The sequence below is a fragment of the Rattus norvegicus genome, chromosome 2 (genome assembly GCF_036323735.1).
Source record: "Rattus norvegicus strain BN/NHsdMcwi chromosome 2, GRCr8, whole genome shotgun sequence".
NCBI classification, from domain to species: domain Eukaryota; kingdom Metazoa; phylum Chordata; class Mammalia; order Rodentia; family Muridae; genus Rattus; species Rattus norvegicus.
Window position 1 is genome coordinate 173,074,936 of NC_086020.1, and position 13,398 is coordinate 173,088,333.

Genomic DNA, 13,398 nt, shown 5'->3' on the forward strand with positions numbered 1-13,398 from the left:
GATAAATATCTCAGACAGGAAGTGCTTGATCGTGCACTGACTTACTAGAGCTGCAGAAAACCACTGCAAAGTAGAAAAACCAGTATAGCAGTGAATTAGTTAAATGGCTTTGGCTCCCAGCAGGTCATGCTTCCAGTCACCCACCAGAGCCCTCTATATTTGTGAATGAAATACACACACACACACACACACACACACACACACACACACACACACACAGAGTTAATTTTGATATGCCTTGGCTAGTTCAATGACTGGGCATTTCTAATCCTCCCTGTAACTAGCATATATTTCCCTCTGGTATTCCTGGCTTAACACCTTCTAATTCTATGCTTATCTTTGCTGCCCTGTGACCTTCTGGGCAGCTCCCCCCATAGGCCGCTTTCCCCTTCCACCTACATTTTGGGTGATTATTTTCTCTGTAGCTCCTAAATCTGATCCCCCTGCCTCAAGTCATGGTGAATCTGCCTCCTTCTCTATCTCCTATTATGTTCCAAGACTGGGAATCCTAAAAGTCCCACCTCTGTCTGCCCTGCCAAACCAGAGCTGCTGGCATCTTTATATACCAATCAGAACCGACTGGGGACAGGATCCCTCGGTGCCTTAGAGTGCCTACAGACACTCATGAAAGCAGTTTTGGGGGCCAAAATTAACAAAACACAAGCAGCATTAGGCCAAACCCACTTCAAACCAGAGATTATATTGTTGATTGACCTTCTCAAATTCATACAGTTTGTAAGAGTCTCCAAACTCTGGAGATGGGGAAACATTATACGGTCAAATAGTCTTTTTAATCCTTTCTGCCTCCAGAGACCACAGCTAATCTCCCACTACAGACTTATTCTGTATTTCGGATATTTTGGAATAATCATTTAATACTCATGAAGAAGGTTTCATTTTCTAGGCTTTGTGTCATTGCCAAAGGTTATGTCCCATTCATCAGATGGGCCTGGATAGAACCGAACACAATCATAGATAGACTAGAGCCCAAAGACTCACCATCACAGTTGTTACTGGGTTTGTTATTGTCCAAACAACATGTCACTTGAATGTAGCAAAGGCCTCCTGACTGCATTACTACATAGCAGAGATGTGGGCATGCGTGGACGCAGACAAGAAAGCAGAAGCTAAAGAGCAAACCATACAAGCAGAACTTGCTCTATAATAAGCTGTTCTCTTCTCTCAAGAGCCAATCCAGACTTGGCCACTCCGGCCCAGATGGAAATGCCTAGAACTGAGAGTTCACATCTGAACCATACATACGAAGCAGCAAGAGTGTGCTGGAAATCATGTGTGGCTTTTGAAACCTCAAAGTCTACCGTCAGTAACATACTTCCTCTACAAAGACCACATCTCCTAAACCTTCTCAAACAGTGTAATCAACTTGGGAGCACAAACTCAGATGCTCAGGAATACAGACAGCGTCTCATTCAAACCTCCACAAACATCCACTCAATGTTAACATATAATACTGTACTTCAGGAACAACGTAAACATTCCTCAGTGGAAGAGTGGCTCGTGATTATAAGACTCCTAGACGTGGAATGTTGGGCAAGCAATGAGTAAGTTATTTAATGATACAGAGAAATGCCTTTACTATTAAAAAAGATACAATTATGAGAGCTGTATGTATAATTGCATGTATAACCCCACATGCATAGAGAAGCCAAAAAGAAAGACATCAAAAGGTTAATGGTAGTTAACTGAGCGCCGGGGTTTTGTGGAGTTTTAAAATCTTGGTACCTCTCCAAGTTTTCTACATTAAATTTGGTATTTCACAATTATAAAAACGAAGTGATGTTAAGGATGTGCGCCTGCCTATGGTAGCTTGTGACAGGTCCTCAGCGTCACCTCGAGATCTTCTACAGGCTGCCTAGCTCTTCCCTGGGTGTTTCAAGTCAGTGGGTTTAGAGTGAGACCTGAGGATTTGTATTGGCAGTGGACACTCCTGGTGAAGAGCCACTGCCCTACTTATGTATTCCCAGGAGAAAGATATTTCGTTTTGAGCAGAGCAGGAATGGGGTTGTAAACCCAAACACTAGATAAACCAAAGGGCTGTACTTGGGGGTGTGACCTCTAGCTTTCTTGTTCCACAGACAAGATCCAGAGATCATGAAATTGCTACTAATACCCTGAGGTGAGGAAACGCTGCAGAAAACATCACTACCTTCACAGAGGCCTCTTTACCCTGACCTTTTGACTGGTGGAGATGCGAATGTGCTCCAACACTCACAGGGACAGCAGCCTGTCTATCTCTTGGAGAGGGGTCTCTCCTTCCTCTGCCTTGCAAACCCCACTAAGGAACGAAGAGTCTAGAGCTCTAGTTTCCAGGCGTCTGGCCCTTAAGGTAACAAGGAAGGATGCCATTGGAAATGAATGCTGATGGACAAGAAACTGAAGAGCAGAACAGGCAAAAAAAAGGGGGGGCAGGAGAGGAGCAGGAGCAGAGAGTGAAAAGAAGGCGCAAAGGCAGATTTCATTTGAGGGCAGAATCAAGTAAAACAGTTTTGGAATAGGGACTGCTGAAGCTTCGGAAGGTAAGAGAACATGGGAGCAAGTAGATGATGCGTCAGGCTAACGGCACGGAAGACGTTCAGCTGTGGGGACAAAAGGAAGCACTAGCATCTTACTCATAACATTGACAGGGACCTCAGCATTATCTGGACCAAAATAAGACAACTCTTATCGTGACGTCTGCCATTAAAACCACGGAGCTTCGTGATTCCTCCCACGTGCCCTTTACTGAATACCACAAATGATTCAGGTTGAATGAATAGATTTTTAAAAATCTTTTTAGAACTACAGCACTCTGTATAAATATTACTAACTGTCAGTCCTTTTTATCTTGGTGCAGACTTCTGAGTACTGACTCTGAGGAGCTAAAGAAGCCAAAAACAAGAAGGATGCCCTTGATTTCTTCCTCTTACAGTTGCCCCATGGCCCACTCTGGCTTAGGTTGGGAAAAGCTGGGCTTCCCTGCAGGTGGATAGGTGTCTATGGCTGGACACCGAGGGGCCAGCAGAGCATTAGAGATGAGTGTTGTCCAAATGGGTGAAGCTTCAGGCCAGTATTCCCAGGGCAACCTGAGAAGACAAATGGAGGTATAAGAAATCACCAGAATGAGATGAGGGAAGACGCACAGTATGGAGGGTAGGAGGAAGCCTACAGCTTTCCCAAGGAAAGCAAGAGAAGAAGCTCTGAGAGCCAAATGGGGGAGAACACAGAGCACTTCCTGACATTAACCATGGAGACAGAGGCTTAAAGAGCATGGCTTCTCCATGAGCTTCTCGGGTATTTCTCTACCTCTGGTCTTCTCATCTCTGCTCAAGGCCATGAATGCTGATCAAGATGGGACCACCACATCTTGGTTGCCTTCTTCTCCTGGCTGGGGAAAGCAGGCCCAGGGCTGCTGCTGAAGCCTCAGTGTCTGCCACTCCAGAGAACAGCTCACTCAACTATCGGGGTGCATTCTCTTTCGTTCTGACTGTTGCTACTGCTTATGGGGTCCAAATTGTCTCCTTTTCTACAGGAGTGTGATGACAAGAACAGCTCAGGTGTGAACTTTGAGGAAGGAAAGCAAAAGCACAGCTTCCAGACCACAGGACCTGGCAGGACACTGCCTGTGGAGTTAGCCTCTGCGGCCACAACTGAAGTCAGACTACTCTCTTGGTTTGCTTGGTCACTTCAAGCTCTGCCTTGGATGTTACCACGCCCCCCTGCACCCGACACACACAAAGGTCAATGTTTGGAGCTTTGTCCCTATGGATATGGTGTTGGGAAATCATAGAATCTTAAGAGGCAAGGACTAAGAGAGATTCTAGATCATGAAGTTGGGATGCCCTTGAAATAGACCTTGACCAGTTCAAGATGGTTGTTAGAAAAAGCTTGAGACTGACCCTTGAGTTGCAACCTGGCTTTCTGGTTCAAAGTGTGGTCCCTTTGTCTCAGTTACACTTCTACTAGTGTCTCCAGTCATTAGGGGATGCAGCTAAAATGGAAGGCAAGATAGGGGTAGGGGACCTCACCAGAGCCTATACACTAGGCCACTTGGATTCCCAGCCTTTATGCTTATGAGCTAAATTATCCTCTTTTCTTTATAAAGTCCCCCTGTTTCAGTCTTCTTGTTGTTGCTACCTGTTGTGGTTTAAGTCTGAAACGTGCCCCCATCTTATGCCTGAATATGTTTGACTGCCTGTCCCCCAACTGGTGGTACAACGCTAGGCTGTCGTGGACACTCCGAAGTGTGTGGCTTGCTGATAGAGATGGTTTACTAGAGGGATGCCTTTGAAGCTCACAACTACTTCTGGGTCTGCCTTGCTATCTCTTGTTATCTGCCTTGCTTCACGGTGTGAGGGGCACCAGCTCTCCACCACTCCAGCCCCCCTCCTCACTTCCATGGACTCTGTCTAGGTTTCCCTGCTGTAATAGATTGAAACCATGGGCTAAAATAAAAATGTCTTCTAAGATCTACATGCCTCTGTCATGTATTTTATCCAATGAAAAAAGTGACAAATACCCCATGAATTAATACATCCGGGGATGTCTTGGTTTGATTCACGTGGCAGTGAGCCTAGACTCAGGTTCTGTCTTCTGGCCACTGGACTCCAGATGAAAGTGTCTACTGAGCGTATGTGATCCTGACCGTACCCTCCAGGCCGTGCATGTTTCTGGCGCTGTTCGAAAGACCCTTTGCCCTTTCAACTGTCAGGGAAGAGACTCCTTTGCATGTTGTATGAGCGAGCCAGCTGCATTGTGAAACTTGACTGACTGAATGAAAATCTTGAACAAAGCAGGCTGCAAGCTCTTCCTTGTCCTGAGGTCATATGCAAAGCTGTTTCCTGAAGCTAGTGACAACATTTTTCTTCCGGAGGTGGCAGGGCTCTGCCTTTCTTACTAGGGCAAATCAGAGGGCTCTCAGGGCTGACTTTTTTAGACAGTAGCATTCCCGACATGTCGCACAGATTTTTGAAAAGGCTACGGGGTAATATACCATCTATCTAGACATTTAAAAGGCATTTTTAAAATGCCAAATGCCTGTTCTCTGTCTGATTGGGTGAGCTTCTGCACTTCATTTCCACTTTATTTAACTCCATGGAGGGGGCTCCTGCAGAAGCTGCATCTGCAAGGGAAACAGAAACCTTGGGTAGAATGCATCCGAGTTACTGCCTGATCTGGGCTGCCGCTGCTACTGCTGACCCATTTATAGCCTGTCTCTAATTTATCTGCCTTGAAGAACCCGATCATGGGCAGCTAAGCAGAGTGTGTTGATTGCAATATGACTTCTCTGGGAGGACACGAGCAGGCTCCAGTAGCAATCAGCTTTAGGGGGAGACGTGACTGAGGAAAGAAGTTGTCTGATAAACAGGGGTCTTCCTTCCCATTTGCAATGAGTTAGACAATTTTCAGGATGCTGTTTCCCACTTCTGATAATGTGCGTGCGCGTTATATTATCCCGACATTTGGTAGATGGGCTCCATGTCCAAACATTTAGTATTATTGATGCTGGGTAAGTGTGGAATGGCAGGCGGGCCTGGGCTTGATTCATGCAGATGGCTATGAATGTGCTCTCATTTCACCCCAAGTCTTTATTCAGTGCGCAGGCTGTCCTTGAAATGCTTAATTCACAGAGGGGGAAGGGGGCGGGGGCTGCTTGTTAGAGGAGCTTTTGGTTCAAGAGAGAAGCGTGGGTAAAGAAAACCAGCTGCTGCTTTCCTGGGATACCTGAAGCTCTCCCCACGTGACCTTGTCAAGGCTAGCTCAGGCTCTCTCTGGTAACCACAGTTGTATAAAATCTGGCCAGTATTTATTGATGAGCAGAGATACAGAGTAGTAATAGAGAGAACAACAGTAAATGGCTATACTTCATATAATAGGGGACAAAAGAGTGTCACCAGGGGGAGTTCCAATATTTTAATCAGGCGAATAATTAGCTAACAACTCTTTGTTTTAAAGGCAAGGTATCACTTTGTAGTATGTAGCGTGTTGTGTGCCGTGTGTAATATGTAGTATGTAGTATGTAGTGTGTAGTATGTAGTCTTGGCCTTGAAGTTGGAATCCTCCTGCCTCTGGCTTCTGCCTGTTGGGATAAGGGAATAGCACCATGCTCAGTAAATCCATGGCTCCCCTTTTTTTTAATTCCAAAAGCCAGTGCCTGTCTCTAGTGTCATTCCAGATGCTGGAGTGCTTTAATGAAGAAGACAGCAACCCAGCAGTGGATGCTCACAGCTCGGTGGGAAAATGCCAGAAGGAAAGCAGTGATCAGAACACATGATGGCAAATGCCATGAGAGACGCACTAGAGTCCCATCTGGGTGGGAGAAAAGGGACAGTCAGAGAACGTGCTCCCAGCCTAATAGTACCCCCTGGGTGCTGAGGGCAGATGGTGGCCGGGCAATAATCATAGCATGCATATCAGATGCACAGCCCACTCAGATGTGAAGACCTACCTGAAACAGAAGAGGAGCACAGGACAGGTGGGTCAGTGCTATTAGAAAGGACCAAGTGCCGTCAGACAAGCTTTCTAGGAGTTTGCATGCAGACCTGAGAGCACTGCCCAGGTTCATCCAGGTCAGCCAAAGAGGGAGTAGCCTCTCTGCAGAGAAGAAAAATCTTAGGACTGGATGCTTAAAGGTCTGTAACTGAACATTCACTCCACATGCCTTTGCTGGTAATACTAATAAACAGATCTACAGGAAAGAGAAGTCATCTGTCATATGTATCTGCCCATAAGAGCAGAGGCCAGCAAGTTTTACGGTTTGTTTGTTTGTTTGTTTGTTTGTTTGTTTGTTTTTGCTTATGGCTCTGTGGGTCTGTGATAGTAAATCACTGTGAGCTTGGCTGTTTTGGAATCACCAAGGAGACACACTTCTATGAGGGAGTTTCCAGGGAGGAACTGAGGAAGTGCCCACCCTGAATGAGTGTGGCACTATTACCTGGTCTGGGGCTGCAGACTGAGAAAAAGAGAGAGGGTAGAAAGGGGGCTCAGCTGAGCGTCAGTGTTTGATGAGTCTTCATCCTGACTACAGCTAACAAGAGCAGCTGCCCCACGCCCCTGCCTCCACTCCCTTTCCACCTGGTACATTGTACTGGCAAACAGAATAAACCTCCCTTCCCCTTTTCCTTCCTTCCTCCCTTCCTTCCTTCCTTCCCTTCCCTTCCCTTCCCTTTCCCTTCCCTGCCTTTGTTTTGTCACAGCAGTAAGTAAAGAAATTAATTCAGGATCATTTCACACTAGTACTCAGCCTCTGTACTGGACACTTAATTCTAACTGGGAACAAAAGATTGACACACAAAAATTTAAGACAAAATGACTTTGCTAGGAGTCTTGGAAAATAAGTCTAATAATTGGGTGGTAGAAACCTTTCTTAATACTAGGCTCAGGGTTGAAATGTCACCTGTCAAGTCATGTGGCACTGTGGAGGGGTTGATACTTTTCTTGATTTTTTTTTTGTTTTTGTTTTTTTGTTTTGTTTTGTTTTGTTTTGTTTTTTTAGTTTAGTTTGGTTTGGTTTGGTTTGGTTTGGTTTGGTTTGGTTTGAGGCAAGATCTCACTGTGTAGCTGAGGTTAGCCTCAGGATTAACACACATCCTTCTTCAGCAGCCTACGTTCTAGGGTTCTGGTCTACCGATGCTTATTACCAAAGGATCAGTGTTGAAGATTTAACTTGGCAACAATGCCTGCAAGTGTCAAGGCAGCAAGAGCTTGCAGGCAGCAAAAGACAAGAAGCTACAGTGCAGCAGGTGAGAACCCCAGTTCTGCAGTCAATGGGAAATGGAATGAGAACAAGGGGGTGCATTTCATATGACTTGATGACTGCCTGGGAGGCTAATGGATGACTGGGCAGATAGGAAAAGGAGGGGAGAGTGCTTCAAGAGGCAGGTTTGGTCTACTTAGTGTTCATGAGACGTGGAAACCAAAATGGTCCATGGTGCCAGGGAGCGGAGCCCAGTAACACAGGCCTGACCTTCCAGCTCTTCAGGAGGCTAAGACTGGAGGATTGCAAGCTTAAGGATTGCATTGGACGCAGAGTAAGTTCAAAGCCAGCCTTGGCAACTTAATGGAGACATCTCTCAAAATAGAAGGCAAGAAGAGGACTTGGTGTACAGCTCAGCAGGGGACTGCTTGCTTAGCATGCATGGTTCTGTGTTTGATCTTTATTCCTGAATATCACTGCAAATACATACATGCATGCATACACACACACACACACACACACACACACACACACACACACACTAGGATTGTTCAGCAGAATGGCCAAGACTACAAAGGTTGGACTCTCCCTGAATGGTCAAGGCTGTTCCATTGCCTTTAATACTCCCTGTACCCTCTTGGGTATGTTGTTGCCCTTATTTTACAGATACAGAGACTAAGCCTTGGGCTGGGGAGGCAGCTCAGTGCTTGAGCACTCATGCATGAGGCCCTGCAGTCAATCCCCAGCACCACAAAGAAAGGGACCGGGCCTCAGTCAGAAGTGATTTGCTTAAAGTCACACAGTTAGGATGGAGTTGTTGTACAACTAGAAGGCATGTCCCTCTGCCTCCTAAGTTCATGGTCACAGCAAACTATACTGCCCATTGGTTAAAAAGTCTTTCCTGCTGGTTTGTCAAAAAAAAAAAAAACAAGCTTTTTACCCCACTCAGGATCTCCTGTGGATGGAAAGCACTCTCTTTCTTGTCTAAATCACAAAGATTCCCACACAGCCTCTGTTCTCTCCCTCCCTCCCCCAATCCTGACCCTCTGCTGGCTGAAAAGAAGTCCAGGGACAAACCGTGGCACCGTCTCTCTGCTCTGATGGAGGTCACTGGGTTCTCCTAATCAGTCCCACAGCATGCAGATCATAGTCCTGACTCTTCCCACGTCAGCTGCCCTGGCATGGTTGTCTCCTATATGTCTATAGCACGTGTGCTCCTATATGTCTTAGCGGCAGACTGTGGAACATGGGACATGGTCTTCCTCATCCTGCAGCCAGGCCCCTGTCATCTGACTCTGAAGCTTGTACCTTGAGAGGCAGAGTCCGTGCTCCCATCTTCCAGATCTGGAGCTGCCCTGTGAGCTCTTTGGGCCACTAGACCTAATACACCAATTGTAAGCCTTGGTTTTAAAACTCCTTGCATGGGGCTATGATTAGCTCAATCAGTAAAGTACTTAGGCATGAAGACCTGAGTTTGAGACCCAGAACCCAGGAAAACAAAACAAAAAGTCAACCATGGTGGTGTTTGTAATCCTAGTGATAGGGAGACAGAGACAGGAAGATCCCTAGTGCTTGGCCTAATTGGTGAGCCCCAGGCTAGTAAAAGACCTTGTTTTGAGAGAGAGAGAGAGAGAGAGAGAGAGAGAGAGAGAGAGAGAGAGAGGCGAGCTAGTTCTTAAGGAATAACACTTGAGGTTGACCTCTGGCCTCCACAGAAGATGCACACACGTACACACATAAATATACACACATCAATATTCCCTCTTTGAGAGCCCTGCCTCTGCCGTGTGCATAGCCTGGGCTAGCCTGCTGAGAACAGAAACCCTGAATAGGTGCTTAGTGTTCTCTTCCTACCAAGTCCTGAGGCACGGGAGCAGCCGGGGCCAGAGTGACACCACCGCAGCCTCAACATTCAGGCACACCACTGAGGAAGCCCAAAGAGAAAGCTGAGCCCAAGTTAAAGTGTGAACCACAGATCTTCAGCTGCGAGATGGAACATTTGTTTTAATTTTTCCACCCACTAAGTGTGTCTAATCAATACACTCCCAGTGTACTACCAATCCTTCAACAGTATCTGCACGTGAGGAGCCACCAGCCAACCGTATTGAGTTCCAGAACTTCCAAGGTTTCACCCGCTTCTCTGCAGTTGCTCTGCCTTCTCCAGTACTGAGAAAGGAGGGCAGAACCAGCCAGCTGTGCCTCTCACCACAAGAACACTCTGGCACAGATGAAAGGGCTCTAATTAAAAGGCAGAGAAGATCAGATACCTCTGGACTTCACTGAGAAAGGTGTTGAAGCCCTCGGAGTTGCTTTACTTCTGACTGTTCGTACGTTGGAAGACTAATTAGCTATGACTGGAAGCCATTTTCATAAGGAGAACATGATGATGGATGGGGCCCATGCTGTCCCAGTGTCATTTGCTGAAAAAGATGTGACGAGTCCAGCTTCCAATTGCTCAGATGAGCACACAATACCGAGGTCTCTTTCAAGCCATAGAACCCCACTGCAAGAGCTGACAGCTGTCACCTTTTCTGTAGTTAAGAGCCACATTCCCGGGCTGATGATCCAGTGTGCAATGCAGGTGAGGCTGCACCATGTCAGGAGGCTGGAACCAGACCCAAGTCAGTCTTGTTGCTTCAGGGGCTTGAGGCTAGCACAATAGAATGCGGCCCAGAGCAACAAAGGGTGTGTGCGTGTGTGAGTGTGTGTGTGTGTGTGTGTGTGTGTGTGTGTGTGTGTGTCCCCCAGCATTACACCCCAAAGTGGAAACTGCCACCAGGAGACAGGTTGGTTTCCTACACACTTTAGAGCAAAATGAGAAGAAGCGTGTCTCAAAAAGTCATAAATCTGGAGTGGGCAAGAGTTTTCTAAAAGACACAAATATTAAATATTTTAGACTCTGAGGCCAGTAGGCAAGATATTTTGAAGGTATTTATATAACTGTTTAAAATGTAACTGTGACAAATATAAAAACCATTGTTAGCTTACTGACCACACACACACACACACACACACACACACACACACACACACACACACAGTCAAGTGCCCAGATTTGACTCACAAGCCATGGTTCATTAACACTGGCCTTAAAGAAACAGAACTGTTGGCTTTCTCACAGTGTTAGAGTTCTGTGAGGAGAGTATTATTATACAATTTAGTATATATAACATTATACAATTTGAATATGCAATATATAATCTATAACATTATTGATCAGTGTAATATGCACTCATATTATATCAATATAAATATGTATTAATAGACTATTCCATTATACTTGTTAATTTACTAGATCAATATACTGGTAATATTTCAGTGTTTACAAGAATACATGGTATGCCAATATGTTTATATATATAAATATATGGATGTATAATGTTAGTGAAGTTACATAGCAATATATTCTATAGTCATAAATTGAAGACAGTAACAAACTCTGTGAATTACTATTTCTTCCAAGCAGCATCACATAACTGGTATTCCTTCCCCTAGCCAAAGCCGAGGATTCTTTGTTTGGTTCCTCATGTGACCACTAAGCCCCAGCTCATGGAAGCCTCCAGGTCTTGTGAAAAAAGACGGCCTCATGAATTGAGAAGCACTTGTCTATCACATGCAGCAAATTCATAGATGTCATTGTTTCGTCTCTTGCTACTTAGTTGCCAGTGCAGGAGTGGAACCTGTGCCTCACACAGGCCAGGCGCACCTTCCCTGGGGAGCTGCACTGGAGCCTTGATTTCCTTGCTGACAGTTCGTGAAGAGGACAATTGGGGTTTGCTATCTTAGGCAACCTAAATGACCTTTTCTATAAAGGTGACCTAAATGTCTTTTCTATAAGAAAACTCAATGCTCTGTGACATTAACATTTGAGTTTAGCATACTTAGTAGGTGATATGTTTGCATGTTTAAGAGGCGAATCTACAGAAGGCTGTTCTCAGAACATGGGCTCACTCCCTCTGGATAGTCCTGGCATGCTTCCAGGCGTTCCTCATACTGCTACAAGGCAAAATTCTTGTTTGCCCAAGTTTATTCTCCAAACAGTGACTCGCTGTGCACTCCACTCTGGCTCCCGGCACTTGTCAGATCTTGGAGATACAGCAAGCATCTAGAAACTCTGCAGTTAGCTTTGCAGACAGTTAACTGAGATGACCTCTTTCTGCAGCACAGCACCGAGGCACCCTCAGTTTGTCTAACCTGTCTCCAGCTCTACTAAGCCAAAGCTCCCTTTCCTCCCAGGAGTGTCTCTCTTAACAGTACGTCAATCTGGTGCCAAAACTTGACAGTTATTCAGAAGACGAGAGTGCTTGTTTCTGGTTCTAAGAATGGACTCAAGCCTAATTTCATGCATGGGCTCATAGGCTGAGCTCTGGTCCTTAGTGGCTTAGGGTTCATCAGTGAGTGGGTGGGATCAACTTTCTCATTTCTTCTTGCCCTTCGGTGTTGTGATAGGAACAAGGGAGGGGGAGAAGGAGCTCCGCTCTCATAATGATACCAAAGGAGAAGGGTAACCCTTCTGTAAGCCACTGGCTACTCCGCTGGCTTTCTGCCCATGGGCTCGGCATGGGTAGGTGAAAGCAGGTTTTGAATACTACTAGTATGTTTCATTAAGGATCACATTATCAGAAAACCAAAGTCATCTGTCATGAGGTGGGGGTAGTGTGAAATCGGAGACTATCGCAGTGCCTCCATACTGCTGCCAGTGACTCCAAGTCCCTCTACCTTGTTGATCTGTCATCTTTAATATAGGAGAGTCTTCATCCTCATTCTCACAAAACAGTTGCTGGAGCTCCAGCTATTTCATACAAAGTACGGTAAACAAGAAAGACAAAGAAGGGATGCTGTACTCCTAATAAATCTATTGCTTCGTACAGGAAGGGAAAAGTAAACCTTGGGTAAATAGAGAATGGGTTGTCTTGGCATTGGGTTCTTTGCAAGATATTGACACATTTTCTAGTAACCCACTAGGTTGGTGTGGGGGGCACAAGGTCCAGAGAAACCAGGAATGTTAAACATGTAGGCTTGTCTCTTCCACAGAAGGGATATATCCCTTTTTCCACCCATAAGGCTGGGAGTGGATACAGTTAATGGCCTGGTGACCTGTGTTCTCTGTAGGGCCAGGTCACACCCCAATACCCCAGACGATTACGTTCATTTCAGACTCTTCTTTCATAGACCTTTATCTTGAGTATTATTTCTCAGGAGATTGAACTGGTCCTTAAGGGAGATGTCACATATACTTTGTAGCCTGGTGACCTCTACCTGGTCCTCCCCTAAGCCCTTAAGCTATATAGAGCCCATCTTTATGGAAAAGGTCACATGTACTTCGCAAAACTGTTTCAATGTAGTCATGCATTAAATTTTAATGTGCACATGGGATTGAGATATTGTTACTAGGAAACTTTTCCCCAAAATTGAACTGTACTTAAATATGTCTGAACAATAAAATAGTGTCAGAGGCTAGAATCTTGAAGCAGCCTTGACTCTTGGCTCACTAGGTCATATTGAACCGGATTTCCATCTTGTTTCATCTGGATCATCACTCTGCTGGCTGTGGCATTTGCAGAGACCCCCCCAGCGTGGGCCTTTTCAGTCTATGGCTCTTGCTAGCGTGACATCCATCAATCACCACCACACCCTATGCAGAGTCCATCAGTGTGCACAACGTCGACATCCAGGACAGTCCTGAGATGACAGAACATGGAGAC

The 13,398-nt window shown here is 45.6% G+C and overlaps 2 long non-coding RNA genes across 2 annotated transcripts in view; one reads left to right on the forward strand and one right to left on the reverse strand.

Moving 5' to 3' along the window:
* The window catches only part of LOC103691600 (uncharacterized), a 40,596-nt gene extending 36,126 nt beyond the window's left edge, over nucleotides 1-4,470 (forward strand). The window contains exon 2 of the long non-coding RNA XR_005501064.2: nucleotides 2,097-4,470. This is a non-coding gene — a long non-coding RNA (uncharacterized LOC103691600). The remainder of the gene's footprint in view (nucleotides 1-2,096) is intronic.
* The window catches only part of LOC103691599 (uncharacterized), a 143,115-nt gene that overhangs the window by 70,646 nt on the left and 59,071 nt on the right, over nucleotides 1-13,398 (reverse strand). The gene's annotated exons all lie outside the window — the stretch shown is intronic.